General features: G+C 43.5%; 1 protein-coding gene across 4 annotated transcripts in view; it reads right to left on the reverse strand.

Moving 5' to 3' along the window:
• The window catches only part of ANKRD45 (ankyrin repeat domain 45), a 502,291-nt gene that overhangs the window by 337,491 nt on the left and 140,152 nt on the right, over positions 1 to 24,648 (reverse strand). Inside the window, exons 1-2 of one of the 4 annotated variants that reach the window (XM_078642302.1) lie at positions 23,351 to 23,393; positions 23,132 to 23,224 (exon numbers count right to left, since the gene is read on the reverse strand). The exons of 2 other annotated variants lie outside the window; for them this stretch is intronic. The gene's annotated coding sequence lies outside the window, so the exon portion shown is untranslated. Of the gene's footprint in view, positions 1 to 23,131; positions 23,225 to 23,350; positions 23,423 to 24,648 lie in introns of those variants that run through there. One more of the 4 variants, XM_078642311.1, reaches the window with a different exon arrangement.

Here is a 24,648-nt window from a genome sequence, read left to right on the forward strand (position 1 = left end):
GTCCCAGCAAACCTACAGCCTCTGGACAGCTCCATTCCTTCTATCGATTTCCTTATACCATTTACTTAGTATATGGTGTGCCGTGCCCCTAGGGCACCATTGTAATTTTGTGCAACTTATCGTATTTTTCCTAAGAGATTGTTATGTGCTTAGCCCTCTGATCTCATAAAGAGTTCAGAGGTGTTTGTTATTAATAACTATATTGTTTATTTTCATAACAACCTGTGTGGTGTCCTTTCATCTGGTATTCAAGTGGTTATATGTGGAAAACAGCTGGCTTCACATGCCAAAAGAGTTTAGCCTAAGACTGCTTTGTCCATGCTACCATTAGGATAGCTGGTCATAAGGTTGACTTACAACCAATCACCATAAGGGTTGTTTGGACTGATACAAGGTGGTCACTAGAATTAGTGAACATCATATATCAGGCCAACTTCTCACACTGAGCATTGAAAAACTTGAAAGATTACCATTAACTGTTTCTGAGAAACCAGTCGTGGAATGGATAATACATGGCACCATCACGATACCAGTGACGATTTTCCAATTTCAGTATTGCTTAAAACACATACCAGCAGGCATGCATGAAAGGTTGGGTAAAGGATACATTAAGTCAACCTGGAATTTACCATACACACACAAATGTTGGAGTGGGGGAAAGGAAGTGTTTCTTAGTAGTGAAAATTGTAAGAACTCGCTAAGCGGTACACTTTTATGCGAAGGTAATAATTTACACGGAGCCTGTGAGGGTTCTTCAAATAACCTCTCTTGCCCCCTGCACGGTTCACCAGCAGCAGTTATAGATCCAATTTTCAGGCAACTTTCCAATGGCAGCTACGTTATGCTCAATTAAGATCAGCTGTTGTGTCATGTTGCCAGGAAAAGCGTACCCAGTTAGTGTGTCAGCCAGGGTCACTTGTTGTATGCAAGTACTGTATCCAAAAAGCAAGACAGACAGGGAGTCGGCGTTATGGCCTTCACTGAATATCTCTTCAATACGAATTGATACTTTAAGCAGAATGAAAGCCATTCTTTTGCAAAAAACTGTGCCACTGACCTTGTCTAGAGAAACGTATGATCTGCAAGTTGCAAGGACTTCTGCAGAGATACATGCATTATTATCAACCTACTGCCCAGTACATTTCGCAGAAATGTTAGGTCAAATCTTAAACATGTCTGATACCAGCGGTATTGCACATGTATTTAAGACGATTTTTTTGGGGCTGTTAGCACCATTTGAAGCAGTCCTCGGCATTTTTCCAAATTTCGTGCACTCTGTGTTCGGTGGCCTGCCTCTCATTTTGGCACTCGTAGCAGGAATTTTATTTTTGTTTCTTCTGCTCCGATATGGCAAGTCCAGTCCCCAACGATACCCAGACTACCATGAACGCCCTCCTGGCTATGCGGTACCGTGACAGAATTACACAGATTCTTGGCTTGGCTCGTTTAAGAGATCTGAATACCACTTGGTTTCTTTCATTCAGACCAATCTGGCAAGATTGCATCTTACCTGTTCTACGATGCCTGCTTTGTGGAGAGGAATGCATGTTAGATGTTTGTCTAACACTACCATCGGTTGCGCCAACGGATGCAGATGCATTACTGGGTCCGGTAACGGCTCACATGTTGTGTTGCCCCCAACGGCTACCAATACTGATGACGGCATTCATTGAGATCTTACTGGCGAATATAACAGGAGGTGAGATACGCGGATCAACAGGCACACAGGTACCATCTGATTTGAACATTGCTAACGCAGCTGACGCTGACGGCGATGCTTCTCATCTGTGCACAATTGATCTACTTAATGAAGTAGTTCCACTTTCACCTACTATGGTAGACGATTTCTTTGCCAGCCTAGACGATTTGATGTTTTCTCCTGACACAGAGAACAACTTTTGAAATCTGCACACAGCGTTCCATGAACTCTGAATTTGGCCTTCACTTTTAAAAACAATCCTCCCGAAAACCTTTGGAACTCTATTTTTCTACGGCTAATTTTGACTTTTTTCCAAAGAACTTAAAAGAATTTTTTTTTTGTGTGTGCCACAAAGTAATCTGCTTAAAGTAGAACTATTCTTAACCTCATCACTGCGGCGTGAATTTCGCCGCAGTGCTGAACATTCCTATCGCGGGCGTGGTCATGACGGCTCCCGGCCTTCATCAGCACACGCTCACTGTGACTCATGATGGCCGGGAGCCGTCATGAGCATGGAAGAGGTTAGAGAACAAGAAATTCCCTTTTGAATACTTCCTAGAGACAATATTTGACCTTGTCCTCATAACCAAAACAGTATACTATTCTGCTATGGGATAGTCTTGACTTTTTTCTGCTATTAATAGCCATTTCATGAATATACATTTCATTATTGATTTAGTTAGTATTAAAGCTTTCATGCTTTATACTTCATATGAAAACACTATTCTTAAATGAGTGCAGTCAAATGCTAATTGTTTTGTGTGCAAATCTTTTCAAATGCATTGTTTGTATTTTTGTTGGGATTGTAAACACATGCTTTAGATATGTTTTAGTGTTGTATATGAAGTTAGGACCCTAGTTGGTTGGTTGCTATGCTTTATTTCGATACGTGAAAATATCTTAAAAGCAGTACATACAATAAAGATTAAATAGATATACAACAAATATACCTAGGAATACATCCATAAAATAAAAAGACAATAAGACATTAAAATATGTGCAATTTAAAAAGAATTAGAAAGTATGTACAGTTAAAAAGGAATTAAATGGATACAGAAAGCCTATTTGATCGGATCAACCAAGACCATTTTAAAAATTTTGAGACGCCACAAACTACAAGGAGGGTGGTATCTGTTAGTAAAATGCGTAGGGCCACTGAGTATTGGCGAGTGCCAAGTGATCTGCATATTGGTTTGAGCCAGCGCTTTCTTGGGTTACAATAGTCTGGACATTCAAAAAATATGTGGGCAACCGTCTCCACCCTCGAGGAGCATAGGGCACAATAGGGGGAGCGCTGGGAAGTAGATTTCCATCACGATGTCAAACAGCCCACTGGTAGGGTGCCCACCCTAAACCTAAAGTACAGAGCCCTATCAAATGCGATAGAAATCAAATCAAGATAGGGTTCGTAAGCCACCACAACTTTGATTTTTAAGAAAACTGCAGTGGAATTACAGTGTAGTGGGTTGCTAATAAGTTTAGAAGAAACCCAATCCCAGTACAGTTTCTTCAAGGTGGCTTTAGGCGGGGCAGAGCGAGTAACCCAAGCTTCGCCCAATCCCAACTCCCCCAAAAGGCTTTTGACATCCCTCAACCACTTTATCTTATGCCAACCCCCCAAGGCCATCACCTCGGACAGGCCCTCAGCATATGAGGCGAATTCTGGGACCCTCCACAATCGAGCCCATAACAACAAGGGCCGTAATCGTGCCTGATCTGCAATCGATCTGCATCCTAAATCTAGTAATACAGGGGCTGTGGGTGTGCTCAAAGGGAGAGCCATTAGGTCTTTCAAAAATTTGCTCTCCACTTTGGCTAGTACCTCCAAATTACAGGTACCCCACAGCTCAGCCCCGTATAGGGCAACGGTGACCCCTCTAGCTTTATATATATCAATAACAGGGGCCATACAATGTTTTGGGGAAGAACAATGTTCCCTAAGTAACGCACCACCCACCCTTTTATGGCTAAGTAACATTTTGTTAATATGCGGGGACCAGCTCATGGAGTCACTAAGCCGGATTCCCAGGTAGTCAAACTCTGCTACCTTCTCTAGTGGACAGTTATTAAGCACCGGTGGACGCCCTAATTTCCTGGGGGGGTTCATGACCAAATATTTGGTTTTATCGATATTGATCATTAGTCCCCTCAGGGAGCAGAACTCCTGGAAACGGTCAAGAAGCTTTTGGAGACCTTGGGGGGTCTTAGAGATAAGGAGAGTATCATCCGCAAAAAGCAGAGTAGGGATCCGGATGCCCGCCAGGGAGGGTGCATCAGCCGGTTCTTGTTGTAAAAACTCCACCACCCCATTCACATACAGGGAGAATAGGGTGGGGGCTAGCACACATCCCTGGCGGACTCCCCTGCACACCGGGATCCTATCCGTTTCCCCCCCCCCTACGCCCCACCGCACCTGTGCGTAGTTCTCTGAATGTAGTTTGGTTAGGAGCAACAAGAGATAGGGGGGCAACCCCATGGTCTGCAAGACCCTCCACAATTCCTCCCTAGGTACCAGGTCAAAGGCAGTCTTCAAGTCTATAAAGGCCAGATAAAGACTGCCCTTGCCTAGGACCACCACCTTCCAGTACAGGAGCATTAGTCTGAAGGACTGTTCGATAGTTCCAGTTCCCGTCCGGAAGCCCGCCTGGAGGTCTGACAGGATCTTATTATCATCTACCCATTGGAGAAGCCTCCCCAGAATCGCCTTCCCTGCCACCTTCTGGGAGGAGTCTATAAGGCTTATAGGCCTATAGTTGGCAGGGCTGTCCCGACACCCCTTTTTGAAAATCGGGACAACCTCCGCCCCTTTCCAGGAATCGGGTACAGGACCTCCCCCCAGAATTGCGTTCAGCAGGGAGGCGACCAACTTGCCCCAATCCTTGGGGAAGGCTCGTATCAGGTCACCAGGAATCCCGTCTGGTCCTGCAGCTTTTAATGGGACCAAGGTCTTGATTACATTTTCGACCTCCCTAGCAGTGAAGGCATCGGGGGGGGTCGACCATTGCCTCAACCATCGTGGACAAAGTATTACTATTTGTCCCGCCAGGTAAGGAATATAGGGCCTCAAAGTGGTTGTACCAACTCTGGGCTGGAATGTTACATGTGACCAACGTGGATACCGGCCTATCCCTATTACTGACCAGATTCCAGAAACCCCTGGCATCCCTTCCTATACTAGCTGCCAAAAGGTCCGCCCAGAACTTTTCCTCCCACTCCTTTTTTGCCGCCTTCAACGTCCGATAATAATCCTTTCTTGCAAGCCTGGTCGCTACTTGGGATTTGGATTTAACTGCTCCCACCAAGGCTTTTTTCATAGCCCTGCATTTCTTTGTATACCAACCCTGATTGGTAGGTGGTCGCTCCCTATTTTGAGCTCCCCTGCACCCACCAGGAAGAATAAATAAGTTACTTAATTCCCTAGTTAGGTTGCAGAAGGTCAACGAGACCTCTTCAGACACTTGGGAAGACAGGTCTAGTTTGTTCGAAGCTGCGAGCAATAGACACCCTACGGCTGCCACTTTCTCTGGGGATAAGGTAAATTTAGCCCACTTCAACCGTCGACCACAATTAGAGATGTCGACTGCCTGGGGATTCGGGGCCATATGGGGGAGGGGTTTCTTCCTCCCCTTAAGCCACTGAGGAGAAAGAACAAGGGAGAGGAGGTTATGATCGCTCTCGATGGTCGAGATAATCTCCATATCCCTTAAGTCACCCCATAAACGTACATCAAGAAAGATGTAATCTATTCTAGATGTATGATTTGGCCTATTGTAGGTATGGGCACCTCTGAAAACTGATTTGGACCTCCCATTGACTGCCCTCAAGTCAAATTCCATATTAAGGTAGTTAATCTGTAAAGCCACTTGAGTCCACCTCTTGATGGGGGGCAAGGTCAGAGCAGGAATCCCTCGCCTAGAGTCCTCCTCTTCTGTGCCTAATATATCATCCGTATCAAGGGGCTCAAACGTGCAATTAAGATCGCCCGCCACCAAGAGATGTGATCTGTGGGCGCACTGCCTGAGGAGATCCTCCAGAAGAGCAATGGTGGCCGATTGTGTACCACCCTTTGTTCCTCTGGCGTAGATGTTGAAGATGTCTAAAAGCAGGAAACCCCTAGAGTCCTTTATGGTGATGTTAAGGAGGTCGGGAGAGTTAGTAGGATGCTCCTCCACCTTGCACTGTAGGGAAGTTCCAACCCAAATAAGGAGACCACCCGAAGGACGTCCCTTCCCTGCCACCAGGGAAACAGCTGGGACAAAGTGGGTTGAGTAACCCACCTTGTGGCGAGGCTCCCTGCACCAAGTTTCCTGGAAGATACAGATGGAATAACCCTCCACGAGAGTATTCCAATCCGGCAGGCCCATCTTCCTATCAATACCAGCGACGTTCCAGCTGCAAATCCTGAGGACTGGATCCGCCACAGCTCTCTCGCCGCGGGATACGGGGCCATCTCTACCCTCCAACTGATCCTGGCTTCCTGTTTTGCTGCCCATGCTTAATCTCCCATGGGACACATTATCTCCAAGTAAAGTGATAGGTGGCTTTGGGCTGTCAACCAGGTTGTTACCCAGTGCTGGTGCTTTAAGGGCTGCGCCAACTGTACCGTACTATGTACCAGAGTAGCCTCCCCATTGTGGATGTCGGTTCAATATCCAGGAGGGCTCCATTCCAATCCAGGCCATGTAGCACATGGATGGAACTGAGGGCCCACTAGATTACCAAGGTGAGATGGCCTCTACTCCAACCCCTACCAGGATGTGGACAGTTAAAGATTGCAGCAGGCCTTGGGTAAAAGTAAGTCAGGTCCACTACACCAATGCTTGGACCCCCATTTATATCCCTTTGGTTACAAATACCTTGTGCTACTCTGCTGTCTTGGAAGTTAACTATCACACAATCCCCTTCAAATTGCTTTTTGCCATACCCCACCCACCCTACTCTTCTTACTCCCAGGATCAACCCGTCAACACCCCTGGGAAGGGGTCTGTTGGTTTTTAGCCAGTGTAAGGTCTTGTTTTTAAGTGTTTGGTGGGATTCGTATTGTGACCCTAGTGTAATTTTCCCGATTAATGCCCATATATAGGTATAAATCACCCTATCCTTACATAGTCATAGAAATCATAACCATATTTAGATTTAGCCTATGCAGTTCAAATACGGCATGGCTACTTCCACTAGTTCTGAAAATCCACAACGATTTCTTGGAAAAAAAACACCTTCAGCAGTCAGGGACTTTCCCTTGCTTGAATATTGATATATCCAAGAACTCATTGAGTTTTCAAAGAACTGAGTCCTTGATGACGGTATTATGTCCAACCTTACGTCAAACTAGGCACCTTCAAGGTATAAATATGCCCACACTTGCCCAGGCAAACAAACGGTGGTTTGAAGCAGTTCGACTATCTACTTGCCCGACGCCCTGCTACAGCAAGTGCCGAACGAAGTCGACCATCCAGCAGACGCTCTGAGAGAGACGCTGTCTTTTCTCTTGCTAAGAAATCCAGCTCCAGTGTTTCCAACCTACCCTTGCGGGTTGTTGGGAAATCGAGCCCTGAGAGAGAGATACCGGACCTCCTTCATTCTAAAACCAAGGTACGGAGCTGATTAGACCCTTAGAGAATTCTTAGATTAGATTCTTGGCAAAGAATACTGAAACTAAGCTACACCTCACTTACATCTTCCCTTGTACTAGACCTAGGTTAGATACACAGGGGTAGGCGTATTTTAGAAGCACCAGTTGAGTACTTTTAGTCTTTCTTTATTAATGTATGTATTCTATGTATTTTATGGCTTAGAAACCATATCATGCTTTTACAGTATTATTTTATAATACTCTTCGTACTGTACGCATTGTACTGTGCAACCAGTATTACGATTGTAGCAGTTCATTTCCTCTGCATGAGAAAGAAGACTGTTCAATAAATCCTTTTATTGAAAACACCCGTCTCTCTATTTCTCTGCACCTCTGGTGAAACGAAGCATGCACGATTGACTGAGTGAAATAACTATCTATTGTTTCCGCGACTCTAGAGATACATTTCTTATTCTTGGGAAACAAAGTTGTCATGTTCATGCGGTTATCAGAAACTAATCCCTTCTTGTGTATTCAAGAAAGTTTCTAGTGATCTCTGAGCTAGCTGGCACTCACAATTAAGTCTAGTATACTCGATAGAGACCTAGTGACCTCAGTCCTACGTCAAATCTATAGGATATATTATTCCAATGCGCAGAGCCTATTGGGAATATAGGAACTACACTAGACTGTGAGCAAGCCTGATCACTACAAATGGGGGCTTTGAGGGGGTCTCTTCCCAAGAAGATTTGGGACAAAATGGTGCAGTCTACAACACATTTATCATTAGATATTCAATTGTATTAGCTTTTAAAACATAGTAAATGATGACCTTACTGTGCACCAGGATACGACAATCTTTGTTGGGGCTCTTCAATGATTACCTAACTATCACTCTCCAATAGTGCCTCTCATCTCTCAATAGCCATTCTGTCACATGTATTTTATTTGTTTTATTGCGCCTGTCATACCAGTGTCGGGTGTTGGAGCACTTTACATCACACACATACAGAGACAAATATTCATACATGTGGAAATCCGTATATAGAAAATGTTACATAAGGCAAAGGGGACTACAAGGTGTAATATTCACGTCATCCATACTGGTAGGCATTTGTTAAGAGTGCCTGGTCAGAATTCATAACATAACACACTGGTTAGCATTCACTTTAATAATAAGAATGCCTTTCTAGCCAAACAAACCTTTTTTAGCAGCATTAGGATAATGAGAGAAAGGGAAAAAAAATAACTTTCTAACTTGTACCATGCAGTTTGCATGTAGGTCTTTGATGGCAGTTCATAGCTCACTGTGCTAGATTACGATTGTAACTTATGATGAACTGCACAGTAACAAAAGAATCTCTGTGACAAAAGCAGTACCCCACTAAGCTATGCACATAAAATACTGTTCTTTGATATGCACAACACACATTTGTTTGCGGCAGGCATATTAACCATCTTCACTACCTTAGGTGAATCAAAACTACCACGAGACAAAACTCCCATCTTTCTCAAGCAGGTACTTTAATCACCAGAGTTATGTTGACACTTTTATTGTTGCCCGAAAACTGCTTGATATACAAGTAACTTTGTAGTTAAATCTGTTGCAGAAATGAAGCAACAAATATAAAAACACTTTTGTGTTCTGTCGAGCGGTCCCAACTGGAGAATTGCCTTTCTGCTGGCCCAGGCCTTGAGGTGCCCGATTGCTGTTCAGCCTCATGGGCTCGATTGTTGTTCAGCCTCAAACCCCCAGAGGCACAGCGCTTCTGCTTGCAGGCGACTGGTGGCCAGAAGTGGAGAGGGAACAGGGGCATTTAAAAAAAGCTCTGGGCCCAAACACACACATATTTACACACAAGGGAACACCAGCACTGCCATGTGAGTGCGACTCCCTTCAGCTTGCACCTAAGGCTGAATAGTGAGTGCCCTGGTTTTATTTTGGTCCCTCTGCCCCTTGTGTGCTGTGAGGGCGCGAGGATTTTTCCTTATCCAGCAGCCGGTCCCAATGCCTGGAATTATGAGAGACGGCTTAGGGGAGCGCTAGAGACCTGCGGATCCCCTGGGAATGTGTCACAAAACCCTGGGGGTCCGCAGACCACAGGTTGGGAACTGCTGCTCTATGGAATCATACACAGATGGTCGGAGACTGACCCATGGTGAATGGTTTTTATAAGTCATTCAGGACTCATGACATGTGTGGCTCGGTGGCGTGTGCTTAAGAGCATCAATAGTAGTGCTATTTGAGAGTCAACCAAAGAAAGGTAGATGAACAACCCATAGGAGTATACTGGTTACAGGCAGCCAGAGTAGGTGCCAACTAGAATCTAGCCAGGAGCTTAAGTAGAGTAGTCCGCCAGCATTTGCAGGACACTACCAGCCATTGTAAATGAGCTAAAGAGTCTGTCCATGAGAAATGAGGAGTACTCAACAGGGATATACAGGAGAATGTAGCCAAACAATGTTCTTTAGAGTCTACCGGCGAGTGGTAGATGGGGAATAAGAAGGCATGTACCAGTTATAGGCGGCCAGGCTCCCACAGTCAGAGATGGGCATCTAGGCCCACAGAGACCCTGAACTGGAGACAGACTAGTGTGCCAAGTCACAAATCTAGTGGGCTATGATTCATTACCCTGCTCCTTCAAGTAGTACTCCACCCTTTGTGAATGAGAATTAGCATTGTCCAATAGATTTCAAAATTTCCACCCAGAAGCAACAGCGGGCAACACTTGGTATGTACAAGTTACACACATCCAAGTTACATGCTGCATAGGGTCAACACAAGAGCGACCGATGAAATAGCCCACAACTTGTAGTGGGTACAGGTAGCTGGGTAAATGCTCTTTTATGTGCAGACAGAAACAAATGCAGTTGCGTTATGTAAAGGACACACTCTCCCTATTGGTGCCACTGGGCATCTTTAACTCGGTGAGCCACATGCAAACTGGGACAGTCCACCCTGTTACAGATAATGCACTGCCATCAGAGCAGATACAAACTTGCAGATACAAACTTGCGGCTGCACTGGTGGGATGCATTAGTGAAAGGCAGTGTGAGTCTTTGAAACAGGCACTCAGTTTTTCACAGCACAGGCAGCAGCTATCCTGCTTTACAAATGGGGACAAAGATCCCCTGCATGTGGGTACAGCCACTCACTGCACCCGCTTTCAGAGGGATGTCTGGGGGTCCTAGGGATGTCCTTTCCTACTTTGAAGATGGCACCCTAAGAGGGTGCACTCATTCTGTCCAACTGTTTGTGGCACCCAGTCAGTGCGCCCTGTGACTGGCCCCTTGCCTCTACATCCACGTTCATAATATGGTGCATGAGCAGAGACAGGGTTTCCCTCTTTGAATCTGGCCACTCCCGCATGCAGATGAGGGTATGCCCGCAGGGATGTGGAATTTCTATAGCCCAACGCCCGGGACGTATTGTTTGGGGTCAAGGGCAACACGTTTTCATGTGTATTTTGTCCTTGGGACAAGTAGGCCCCACCCTCTGCAGCACAAACACTTTGGCTGCCAGTTTACAGTGCCACATTTTGGATCAGGGAAGGGCATTGTCTACAGTAAGGTAATATGTGTGTCCATGTGTTAATGCTATTCAAACTTGTATTTAAGATTCATTAATGCAAAGACTTTATTATTAGGATGAGCACCGAAAGTAAATGTTGTAAGCTCTGACTGCACTACTGACGGGGTTCCAGTATAAATGTGTACACACGTTTTCAAAGTTTAGTAATATGCTGCTAAGTATAATGCTCCCAGAATGCTCTCTGATGATATGCAAATTTTTGCAGACACTTGAAAGTAAATGTGATGATTCTTTGCTTTCAAAATAAAATGTTCACAAAACAGGCAAGTAGGAAAAAAAACATTTCGCTAAACTACTGTAAGGTTTTAGGTACCATATCTTTGCAGCATTATTTAGTAACATGTTGATGTATGCTAGTATTTCCCAAAAATATTCATAATGGAAAATCAGTTTAACCAGTTTAAATACAATTACAGTAAACAAATGTAAACAAGCATTGGCAAAGCCAGTAGGTCTGAAATTGGAGGTCAGTCTTTTGTTTTTGTCAATGCATGACTTGTTTAGGCATGGTTTTTGTAAAACCATATCAGTGTTGGAGCTGCTGGGCCCTCACCATTCTAACAAGCATTGGCAAAAGCAAAAGCGTTTTGGTCTCAAAAAGTACACATTGCCACAGGAGTTCTGGGCACTGTACAAAACTACTTTGTGTGTCAATATGCTCCTTGTGAAAGAGCAGAATACTGTCACTCACATTGATGCCAGCTGATAGAGAGAGAGAGTGACAGGCAGAATTTTAATATACACAAAAGGTCATGGTTAACGCCAGGCCGAATTAGAGGCCCAATTATTAAAGAAAGTTTCAAAAGTGCATGCATGGTATATATCCTTGCATTTATACGGTTTCCTTGAATTCACAAGAATTTGCAGAAGTAGGCCAGGAAATAGTATTCCTAGAAAATATTTTTGAACTGCATTTTTCCATGTGTAGATTTGCTCATGTGAAAATCTGAATGTTTCTGTTAGACCTGGCACCATTGGCGTGAGTCTCCCTTCCATTTTTGACGCATTGCCTCCTCTATTTTGATATGTTTTGCTGGATTAATGCTTTGGGCATTGTGCCACTGCTAATCAGTGCCATAGTGCAAGTGTTCCCTATGTTAAAGTAATGTACTAATTGGTTATTCCATGATTGGGTTATTTGATTTATCTGTCAGCCCCTAGTATAGTGCACCATGTGTGCCCATAGCTTGTAAATCAAATACTGCAGGTGGGCTTGCAGCACTGGTTGTGCCACCCACAGAAGCAGCTTGTAAAGTATGTCTCAGGCCTGCCATTGCAAGGCCTGTGTGCAATCTAGCACTGCGATGTCGACTTGGACAAGTGAACCCACTTGCCAGTCCCTAAACCTTCCCTTTGCTTCATATTATACAGCCCTATCATAGGCCCAAGGGCAGGGTGCGTTGTAAGTATAAGGTAGGACTTGCTCTGATGTGTGTAGCATGTTCTAATGGTGAATTACAGCCATTTTTGTTTTTCACGATTGAAGGCTACCTGTTCTCATAGGCCAGAATGGGCAGTTAGATTATTACACTCCTATAATCCTAACTGACTCAGGGAACACGGTAGAAATTCGAATTTAGTATGCCTGAACTCAGAATAATAGAGTACATATTTTAGTAGAGCTTATTTTAATATTCTGTGTTTGCAAATACCACTTTTAGAAAGTAGGTATTTGCTTGCCTAACCATTTGAGCCTGCCTCTGCTGAGTTGTGTATTCCTTGTCTGGGTTTGTTAGTGACAGAGCTGGGGAATTCCAGGAGACAGTCTGGGGCAGCCCGGTGGTGAATAGAGAGATCTGCATCTATATGGGAGGGAGGAGTTGCACCTGGGACCTGAATAGGGCTGGGCATTCCCTCTACAATGCTGGCTCCACCTCCTGTGGCTTGTCTGATGTCTCTGCCCAGCACTGTGAATGGAGAGGAGGAATCATGTCAACAGAATGCTCCAGAGTTGTATCTTCCCTCCCCTGTGCTGGCTCTACCTCCTGTGGGGCGGCTGATGTCTCTGCCCTGCACAGTAAAAGGAAGAAGAGAGTCATGTAAACAAAGTGCTCAGGAACTGGTTTGGACTAGGCAGAGGCCTCTCTGCCTTCAGAGAACAAAGGATTTTGGGGTATAAATATTGGGACCCTGATCCCAAGAAATGTGATCACTTCTGGAACAAGAAACCTTTCTGCCAAGGAGAAGAACCAAGGAAGCTGCAGGAGTTGTACTGCCCCTCTGCCATTGTGCTGTTTGCTAGGTTGGCCTGCAGTGGTTGCTTCATTGCCAAGGGAAAGGAGAAGGAACTGTGTAAAGGACTTTCATCTACAGAATATTCTCCAAGGGCTTGAACTGTGCTTGCATCCTACTGAAGTCTCAGGGCCAAAAGACTTCACCTCCAGCTCCCTCCTGAATTTCGTTGCTGGGAATTCTGACTCCAGTCACTTGCGTGCCGCTGGGAGATGGAAGCGTGACGCATCGAGAAGAAGCGTGTCGCTGCCGCAGCTGAAATCATCGCAACGCCAGAGAAGTGAGCCTTCGTCGCATCTCCCTGGGAGCATGTGTTCATCGAAGCTGCCTGCTGTCGCATCACCGGAGAAGCGTGACAACATCGAGAGAGTCGCCATCGCATCACCGGAGAAGCGTGTCGCAGGGCCTGTTGCGGCTCCAAAGTACAGAGTCGTCACAAGGCTGCCAGGGCGTCATTGCATCGCCGCATCAAGGGCGCCATCTTCTCGCATCGCAACCGGATCGTCGCTTCGCATCAAGGCGCCATCTTGTGCACCGCAACAGGCCCGCAGGCTGAGAATCTACGCATCACCTTCCCACCGGTAAGGCTCACGACGAGTCCCCTACTCTGCGTAAGCATTGAGGAAGGACGCAACCGTTCCCCCCCGGGTCACGAACCGACACATCTCCCCTTTTGCGAGCCTTTTGTTCACTTTGCGTTACGCATCCAGGTACTTTGTTGAGAACTCTGTCGCATTTACCATCAACTTGAACTAAGAGACTTAAATCATCTTTTAAGTAAACTTAAGTGTAGTATTGTGGATTTTTGTCGTTTGTGGTCTTGTGTTTAAGTCTATATCAAGAATACTTATTTTTATAAAACCTGTGTTGTGTCCATCTGTAGTGTTTTCACTGTATTACTGTGTATATTCACAAATGCTTAACACACTGTCTCTGAGATAAGCCTGTCTGCTCGTGCCAAGCTACCAAGTGGGTGAGCAGGAGTTATTAAGGAGTGTAATCCCCTTATCCTGACTTAGAAGTAAGGGTCCCTATTTGGAGAAAGCTGAACACCATTGCCAACTAAAGACCCCAGATCTAACAGTTTCCAAGTTCACTTTTCCTCCAACCACTTTTTTCCTAACCCTGGAAGAATTTTTACTTCTGCCACTGTCAAGAGAACATTTCCAACCTTTCTTATTATGAGAAAAGTTTAGAGAAGGATTGGTGAAAACCCTTAAACATGCAATTTAGTAGGTTTGCACAGACTCAAAAGGGCCTTCCAACCCTGGAACTATTGCTTACTACTAACTTCAGCCCCAGTATGTAGACCTGCAGAAACGGGGCGACATAAGGGAATTGCTAGTATTCAAACCCTACTATGGTACGAGCCCTGGCATAATCAGAGATGCTATATCAGAACTCTTATATAATGAGATTGCTGCCATAATTTGTCGTAGCATTGCATGGCACAAAAGGACAAGTGGATTTTGTTACAGGACAATTAAATATATGAAGCAACCTGCCCCATGGAAAAGTAGAGTTTATTAAATTCCACACCCCTGCTGCCCTCTAATGATTGCACCAGTGCAAAGGGAGCTCTGGGGTACTCTGTCTTACAGAAGGGGTTGCAAAACCATCAGTGACCCCTTTTGTAATACAAATGTGCCCTTGAGGTGCAATATGACCCTGGGCAGATTGTTTAATACGGACCCAGGAGAGTAGTCTATGGTTACAGACAACCAGGGTAAATGCCTTACTTGTATTGCTCTTGTGCGTATTCTGTCTTCATTGAAACAGAGCTCTTTAAATATTCACCTTTAGGGGTGTTGAACCTGGCTCTTTCTGCAAGGGTTTCCTGTAAACTTTTTGCCTTCCTTCTCCTATTTTTCTTACCCTCTTTTTGTTGGCTTTAGGACTGTGGGCAATTTACCACTGCTAATCAGTCCTAAAGTGCATGTGCTCTCTCCTCTAAATATGGTATGATTTGTTTACACATGTTTGACATATTTGATTTACATGGAAGTCCCTTGTAAAGTGGTATACCATATACCTAGGGCATATAAATTATATGTTACTAGTGAGCATGCAGCTCTGCTTGTACCACCCACAGAAGTAGCCTTTCAAACCTGTCTCAGACCTGCCACTGCAGAGCCTGCGTGGGCAGTTGACTGTCACCTTAACTTGGCATTTAAAACTACTTGCAAGCCTTAAACCCCCCTTTATTACACATAGTTCACCCCTAAGGTAGGCCCAAGGTAGCCCTATGGGAAGAGTGCTGTGTAAAAAAAAGGTAGGACATGTGCATTTATGTGTGGCATGTCCTGGTAGTGACAAGCAGCCTATTGTGTTTCTCACTGCTGTGAGGCCTACTCCTCTCATAGGTTAGCATTGGGAATTCCATTTTTTATATTTTTAAGTGGTAATTCCTGATCTGAAAGGAGTAGAGCTGCCATGCATTTCCTGTTTAAATCCTGCGTACTGGTGTAGTTGAAAATCACATAACTATTTTAAGAATGCCACTTTTAGAAAGTGGGCATTTCTCTGTGCTTACGACTCTTTGTGCCTTGTAGCCTGACTCCAATCCATGTCTATAGAACAACACATGTGCCAGGACTGAGACTAACTGAAACCAAATTCTTCCAATGACCCTTATGAACAAAACATAAACGTCTGCTTGATCATTTGCACCATTTAATGATGTAACTTACAATTTCGTTTTTGTATCTTTTTTAAAAAAAACAATATTCTTTGTGCATAATATCCTTACGAGACAAACTACAAATTATCTATACAAATATATACAAAATATACATAACATTTACAATTGAACACATTTAGCCTACATCACATACGCACCTCCCTCACAGGTGAATAGCCGTGCTTTACAAGCCCTTGATTGATTGATTGAACCTGTAGACAGAGTGCAGGTGCGCTATGACTGTATGTACAGGGGAATATTAGAGGATTACTAGCCTGAATTACCATATAACTTGTAATCGGGGCACAGATGCCCTGCGCCCATGTGTTCGCTGTAATTTGGGGAGATTTACCCCACACATTCTGCATTGCATGCACTAAGAATCTGATGGATGTCATTTTGATTCTTGCCTGGTACAGGATAACGAGTACTATTTAAGTAATTGCATAATATGCACAGTATTCACGATTCCGTGTCCTTTTGGTCAATGTAATGTATAATATACCAAATATTTTTATACAGTCCTGTCTGGATCTCTTTTGTGGTGTGTTCATTGTGTTTCTGTCTGAGTGTGTTGCGCAAACACTTTACACATTGCCTCTGATGATAAGTGTACCTGCTCTGTGCCAAGCTACCAGAGGGTGAGCACATTTTATCTTTAATGTGTATCGGACTTGCCCTGACTAGAGTGATGGGTTCTGCCTGGCTTCAGTGCCAACTAGAAATCCCATTTCTAACAAGGGGGCAAAACGATCAATTCAAACCTACTTTTTTATTTAAGGATAAACCTGATATTTACTTCCATAATTTCAGATGGACTTAGATGTTTCTAGCCTTTGCTGGGTAAGAGTTTCATACTGTTTGTTCTTGTACAAGATCCCCCCTAATTTTCTTCCTTTTCTAAGGGAGGATTGACATTAAGAGCCCTGGTCTTGAATGAAGGGTTCTCCTCTGTGTGCATCTTTTGAACTTAGCTTGAATGAGCAATGTGCATGTATCTTGAATGTCCCTACTGATCTAACAGTAGTACTGCTGCCATGCCATTTAAGTTCACAATCATTTCAGGTCAGTCTAGATGAGTATCAAGGTTGATTCAGTGACTCTGTCTGCCTGGAAGCGGGTTTGTCGGTCAGTGAGTAGATTGCTTACTTCCTTGAAGTCAAAGATCTGGCTGTAGACAGATCTGCAAATTAGTTGTATTACAAATGGGTCTTTAGGGATTGGTCAATAGGTGGCTGGACCAAGCTTTTTTATGAGTGGTCTGGTAAAGAAGCTTTTTCGTGCAGCGGTGAAGTTGCATGGGACTAGATAGTTGCGTAGAGTAGGACGATGGCTATCTATATACTATACAAAGAGCGGTATAGTGTGAAGAGATTCCAATGGATCCCCAGAGGCTTTACAGAGGCTAAAGTAGATAATACTAATGCTCTCTTTTGTGGTAGTATGGGCGAGTAGTTAAGCTTGTCAGAGGGTAGTGTTAAGAATTTGTTGTACACACAGTAGCAATAAATAAGACACACACACTCAATGAATAAATCCAAGACAGATTTATAAAAATAATACTTGGTTATATTTATTTTGTAGAACCACAGAACTTCGTCTTAGGTAAATACGTATTTCAATAGAAATACTTTTCAATGTAAAAAGTGGACACAGTGCAATTTTCAAACTTTGCAATGTTACCTTATGGGAGGAAGAAAACTTTCAGCATACATATAGATAACATCGACTTACAAGAATAGTCTTCAGAATTCATGGTCAGTGTTGGGCAAGGTTGAGTTCAACACCAACACTACACCACCAGCAGCACAGGACAAGCTGGGTGCAGATTGCAAGTTCGAGGTTGGGCGCCCAATACAAATCAATGGGGACTGGAGCAATCAGAAGGGGCTGCTTACAGGTTAATAGCAGTGGCTTGGGGGACCAGTCTCGGCAGTTTGTGGCAAGATCTGAACAGGGCCCAAAGCAGCACCAACATACACCACCAGCGGCACAGTGGTTGCCGGGTGCAGTGTGCCAACACAACCTTAGGTGCCCAGTGTAAAGTAATGGAGAAAGGGTTTTTCCGTGCAGAGGCTGCAGGCAATGTCGATGTCGAGGAGTCCAAGAGACGTGAGCTCACGGTGGACTTGGGGTGTGGAATGCTGGGGAATCTGGCTGTGAGAACATGGATTTTGCAAGGCATATCTGCTCATGCAGAAATGCCCTCACATGAGACATAGTGCACCCTGCCTTAGCGCTGAGGCCTGATAGAGCGGTGACTTACAAATATCTCATGCACTGTCTGTGGGCATGACACACAGGGATGTGTGCCATGTCGTCTTTTCAGTTTTGTCTGCAACAAGATGAGGGGTCCCTTAGGGTGTCAAAATTAGTTCTGCATCCCATAGGGACCATCTTTACCCAAAAGGCCCTTTTTACCAGGGTTACCTTTTACAAAGGGACTTATATGTGAGCTAAAGTGGTGCCAATTGTGGGAACAATAGGTACAGTTTTAGGGAAGGAGATGTGGCACAGGGGACCTGGTTGGCAAGGATCCTGTGCACTTCCAGTCGAAATCACACAATTTTCCAGGCAAATATTTGGGGCTTACCAAGTCCAAAAGAAGCACCTTCCTACATGAGCCCCCTCCCTCAAATGAAAGAAGATGAGACTAACTTTCCCCTAGAGAGTCTTCATTGTCAAAGAGGAAGAACCTGGAAAGGCCATCTGCATTGGCATGGGCAGGCCCAGGTCTGTGGTCCACTTCAAGCTCCATTACCTGTAGGGATATGGATTACCTTAGTAGTTTGGGATTATCACCTTTCTTCTGTATTAACCAGCTGAGAGGCCTGTGGCTGGTTTGAACAAGGAAATGAGAGCCAAACAGACATGGCCTCAACTTCTTCTGGGATCAAACCACAGCAAAGGCTTCCCTTTCAATGGCACTCTAACACTGTTCCCAGGGGAGTAGCCTTCTACTGATAAAAGCCACGGGCTGGTCTTGATCTTGGTCATTTATCTGGGATAAAACCACTCTTATCCAATGTTCAGAGGCATACGTCTGCACAATGAATTGCTAGGCATGATCTGGACCTTTCAGAACAGGTGCAGAGCACCTTGCTTCCTTCAGAGTGTCAAAAGCCTTTTGACAGCTCACTTTCCATTTCAACATTTTGGGCATTCTTCTGGAGGTCATTTATGTGAGGGGTGCCTCTATGGATCCATAATCGCTCACATACCTCCTATAGTACCAAGTCTGGGTAGTTGAAGCCACCAAGTCCAGAATGGTCTGGATCTTGGGATGTAATGGTTGAACTTGGCCTCCATCAACTAGGTGCCCAAGTATACAACCTTTCCCTGCCCTATCTGGACTTGCTTGCCTTGATATTGAGGGTTCAACAATAATGGGGTTACCCTGTGTCCCTCAGAACCTGGGTATATGTAGTTAAACAAGAAATGGTTCTGTTGGGTATAAGGGAGGTTACTTAATGGTGCACTGAATGCCCTGATTTAAATTGGATAGCAACCTTATTTCAAACGCCTGAAAAGTAGAACACTTATTTAATAAAGAATTGAAACGGAAACCTGGATACTTTGTACTGTTTTTGTTTAACAGAATTAAGTAATTCCTAGATAATCACAGTTACAATAAACGGAGTCTGTCAACATAAAGTAAATATTTATATAAAGAGTGATCATGTGACACAGGTGCTCAGTGCTCAAGAAGTGTACAATATATACAAGGTGGTGAAGGTTTTATATACATGTGAGGAATAGGCCAGAGAAATTGTGTAACACCAATGACTCTTTTCACTAATAATGTTTATTTGCTATGTGTAGAGTCTTGGTCAATCTGTGCCTTGAGTAATCGTGAATATTTAAACCCATAGTGTGCCCCATTTGGAAGTCATGCAGGGTCTTCATCAGGGCAGAGTGGGGGATTGGGGGAGATGGTGACAGCCTAGGAAATAATTAACAGGCTTGTTTTAACTCTTGCGGTTGCTACCAGGCCCAAAAGTTGCTGAGTGCTTTGAAGGGCTGTTTACTCATCCTAGAAGGGCCGGACAGTGTCCTGGCCGATGTGGGGGACCACTGGAGGTAGGCTCAGTTTGGACCCAAGCGATGAGTGCTCTAAAGGAAAGTAGCGAGAAAAAACCTATTACGGTCAGAAATTGGACAATTGTGTGGATGTGACGCTTGCAGGCAGATTGCGTGAAGCGCTGGGAAAGCAAAGACAGTGAAATGGCCAGCTGTGGCTTAACATAATTGGAACTAACCCTTTGTTGTGGAACTGGTGGTGTATCTACCAGAGATGCGGCATTGGAATTGGCTCAGGGGCCGGCCTCGAAGAAGTACCGTGGTGGACCGCGGTGGAGCGTCTCGGCCTACTGCTAATGATATAGCAGTTCCTATATAAGTTATAAACAGTACATTAGCGGTCTCCTTTTATAACACCTTACATCTGATATCGCTGGAATAATGGTGTTAACTTTAATCAATTTCATGAATCAGCTAGAAGCTCTGCCAAATGGCTTTAGTGAATAGGCTGTTGTGGCATATATATCGTTTATCCTCCATTTCAACATGATGGTACCTTTCTGCCTTCACAAACTCAATGCACTTCAGGATATGTATCCGTTCTCTATTTCAGTTTAGAACAGGTCATTCACAATGGCGCCCGAATTGAATGCCGGATTACACTGCATACCTGCAGCGTTGGTTTCAACACAGCTATTAATGGCGCATGCGACAACTGCTTTTCTTACTGTCTCTGATCAGCCCCGTCCACACTCGAGCAGTAGCTGAGCCCGGGGTAGATCGCACGCTTGACGCGGCGACAACTGTCCGTGAGTATACACTTAACATGACCTTACTCTTCATCCTGGGATGTCGGGTCAGTCAACATCCAGGCAGATCATTATTTAGAATACCCATGATACCAACCTATATTGTATCCCAGAACTGCGCATGAGTGAGCCTATAGATTTCATGAAACACTCAGGGCATTACCTCATGGTTAGATGTGGTTGCTTATGTGAGACTACGCTCGCATGGCCCACCAGTCGACACGCCTTACACTACTGTTTTAATTGTATTCATGAGGTACTACCCTCTGCATGCAGCTGAACATGTGCACTGCATGTATACATATTCACCAACTAAGAGTTGTCGCTTGATGTTATCTTTAACTTAGTATTTTCCCTTTATGTTCACAACAGGTCGGTTCCTATATCAATTGTCTCAAGGTATTCTATATACCGTTAATGAGCTGGGGTAAGGTAAGGCTTTAGGAAACATATGTACTGCAGATCAACCTACTCTTAAGTAGTTTAGTTTGCACCTTTCACAGTCCTGACGAAATGCTGTAATCATCTTTGTGACACATACATGGTAAGAAACAGGTCGACCTCCACCTCTATTTAGAGCCAACTTGGACCATGATATCCACCTTTGGCCTATACCATTTTTTTTTGTATAACTGAGGGATCCATACATTAAATTATCGCTTTGTGATTTCCTCTAGTTATTTTTAGATTCACAACACACCATTGTACTCACTCACAGCACTTCCACATAGCACCTCACTCTTCACGTTGGCAGCTTAAAAAGAACTCTGACAAAGAGCTCCCCGAGTAGGGCCCATTGGGCATTGCTGCTCCGGCCCAACGGGGAGCTGACTGATGAAGCATGCCACCCCTTGGAGTGTGTGAGGGCTCCGGTCTTGATCGTTCAGATCCCCTGATTTGATTCATCAGGCACTTCTGACCTCATGTCCCCTTTACCTTCTCTTTTCATACGAACTGCACACCTCTGAGTATACCTATAGGATTTTTAGCAATGATATTGCAGTTCCTATATAAGTAATAAACAGTACATTAGATGTCTCCTTTTATAGCACCTGATGTCTGATATCGCTGGAATAATGGTATTAACTTTAGTCAATTCCATGAATCTGCTAGAAGATCCACCAAATCGCTTTAGTTAAGTATTCGGTCATTTATCCTCAATTCCAATATAGCGGTACCTTTTCGCCTTCACAAAATCAATGCACGTCGAGAAAGCTGTCCATATTTATTTCCGTTTAAAACAGGTATTTCACGATGGTGCTCGAACAGAACGCAAAACACACTGCATACCCCCAGCATTGATTTCCATACAGCTCCAGGTAAATATATTATTTGGGTCCCCCAGTCTATAGTGCCAGTATAATCTAATTTAGTAGAACTCTGTCCTTTTGACAATTGAGTGTTACATAAAATCTTTCCCCTTTTTCTTTTGGGATTACATGGTATTACCCGAAACTCTGTCCCTCAGCTCATAGTGCTAGTTTATTCTAATTTAGCAGAATTCTATCTTACTCGACAGAGAACGATACTTATGATGTCTTGTCCTCCTTCCTGTCTATATTACAGGGCTTTACCGGAAACCGGGTACCACAGAACTTTACTTTTTGCAACCTTGCACGCTGAAATTTTGAGTCCACGGGGTGAGTTGCGATCTATTTTTTGACTTATAGATTGTTTTTCTATTGACTTCTCACTCTGTAGATATTTAGTCGTTGATTGTAACCCCATTGGTACCTTTGAGGAAAATATTTGTTTAGTTATCTACCTACTAAGGAATCATATTATCGCCACAAACCCCTTGTCTCTTTAACGCTAGGGGTGAGTGATTACATTAACATCCATAAATAATGTTACCACATGTCATGCATAGACTATAACTTTTCGGTCTCGCCTTCGCAGCGCGCTTGCGCTGCTTAGGAGGACCTTTAGCCATTGCTCTGATCATTTTCAAGCACACAAATAAACCACCGAGCACTCTAAATTCAAATTCAGTCCACAAATATTATTCTCCTTTTTCTTCAGTCTTTGTCTTTATTTCTTCCTCAATAAATTCCAGCAAACAGCCTACACGTGTTTCGTCTTTAGTCCGTCTTGGACAAGAGACTTCTTCAGGGCTGTAGGGTTACAATATTTACAACTTAGATATGGTCATTTCCATATACAAGGTAGGTTATTCTCATTCTAAAGAGAAGACCACCGAGTTAATGTGTAGTATAGGAAAGACATCTTACACAGACCCTAATGCCAAGCATACAACAAAAGTCACCCAGTGCAGAATGAACATTCAGTAACAACCAAAGATATCCAGTAGAAGAAAATCATAAAGAATTTTATAACACGAACTTATGATATATTATCATAATCCACGTACCAGTTCAGCTCTAGGTTATCTCTATAAGATCTATCCACCAGTTCAGTCTAGCTTTAGCGCTGTAACAACATATAAACAACAGTTTTCATGTCACGAGCTACCTCCCATGCTTTTTTGTGACCTTGTAATTGTCACTTCGTCCCACTAAAAGCTCACCTTATTAGGTTCACTTCCTCTTCAAAACATTGTAACACAGTATCATTATTATATGTAGGTTGCCCTTTTCTTCTTATCTTCTTTATTTGTCCACTACAATAGTAAATGGTAGTAATAATATAAATAGCCGTCTAATTATGACGATTAATTGCACAGTATACAGGTTCACATTATTAGACTCATAAGAGCCCCTAATTCGTACTTTAATTAATGGCTCACCTCTATTAATTCTCCTCGTATTTTGAAATGGTTATTCTGTAGCACGTGGGTTTCCCTTTTCCTTGTTCAATATCCAATCAGCTATAACAATAATTTATGTTGTCAGTATAAGCATCCTTTAAAGTATATAAGGTCAGATCAATAGCGGTAAGGGGGTGGCTGTTAATATGCTATCATATTTTGTTATTATATCACATTATTGAGTAGCATCCAATTGGTATCTGCTACATAATGTATCCATACACATGTTAGGTCAGCTCTAATTATACCGCTGTAATGTTAAAATCTCCATCCCCGTTCTAGATGGTCATTATCCCAGTCTTAACTTATATTAATAGTTTAGTATGGAACTCTATACCCCTGTTCAACCAGTGCCCGTCGCACTCACCATATCTGCTGCTTCCATCTCCGTCCTTACTCGCGTACTACACGGGCGCCATCTTGTAGTGGCTTTATATAGTCACAAGTGTAAATCTAGTACGGGCGCCATCTTGGCATGGTCATTTGCGTAATTCCGTCTATTATTGTACTACTTAGTTTAATTTCTATTCATCAGACATCATTATCAAAGTGGTGATATGCTACCTTTAGCTCTCACCATAATCTAAATTATCAATTCCGTTTTTCTTAGCGTACAAATCGGGCGCCATCTTAGAGTGGTCTTCGTTTCTACCAATATAGATAAAGTATAGGCGCCATCTTTGCCTAGTCATTGTCGTTAACATATCCAATATTATAACATTCCTTATATTCACATTATCAATTAGGAATTGTTCATTCAACATGATGTAATTACGAAGAATTAAGGTTGTAGAGCCTTACGAAATCGTATGTTTTTCTTGCCAACTTCAGGCGCCATCTTTAACAGGTCTAAGTTATCCTCAGTTCTAATTTCTATGGTTGTATTGCCCTTTTGGTAATAAATTTAGTTTAGGGATATAAAAGAACCAGAATAGATTATTATTGTAGTGACAATTGCCCCTTTACCACTTATTTATCTCATATGCCCCTGTCATCATGGGACTGCAGTACGCGACATGATCATGCGTTCTATGTGTTAAATTGTTTAGGTTCACAGTAAGATTGCAGATAGATACAAATAAAGTCAAAATAACAGTTTAGTCCAGGATTCATATGTTATAATCGTCATAGTACACCTGTGGGCAGGGAATTAGGTTCAGGCAGTATGTGTAGGGACTTCAATCTTGGCCTAAATAATACTCAAATTCATTATCTATATTTAGGCCGAGTTCTACCGCTTTAAGTTTCATTAGCCACATAACTTCCCTTCGTCGTAA

This window comes from Lissotriton helveticus, chromosome 1_1, assembly GCF_964261635.1.
Source record: "Lissotriton helveticus chromosome 1_1, aLisHel1.1, whole genome shotgun sequence".
Classification (NCBI taxonomy): domain Eukaryota; kingdom Metazoa; phylum Chordata; class Amphibia; order Caudata; family Salamandridae; genus Lissotriton; species Lissotriton helveticus.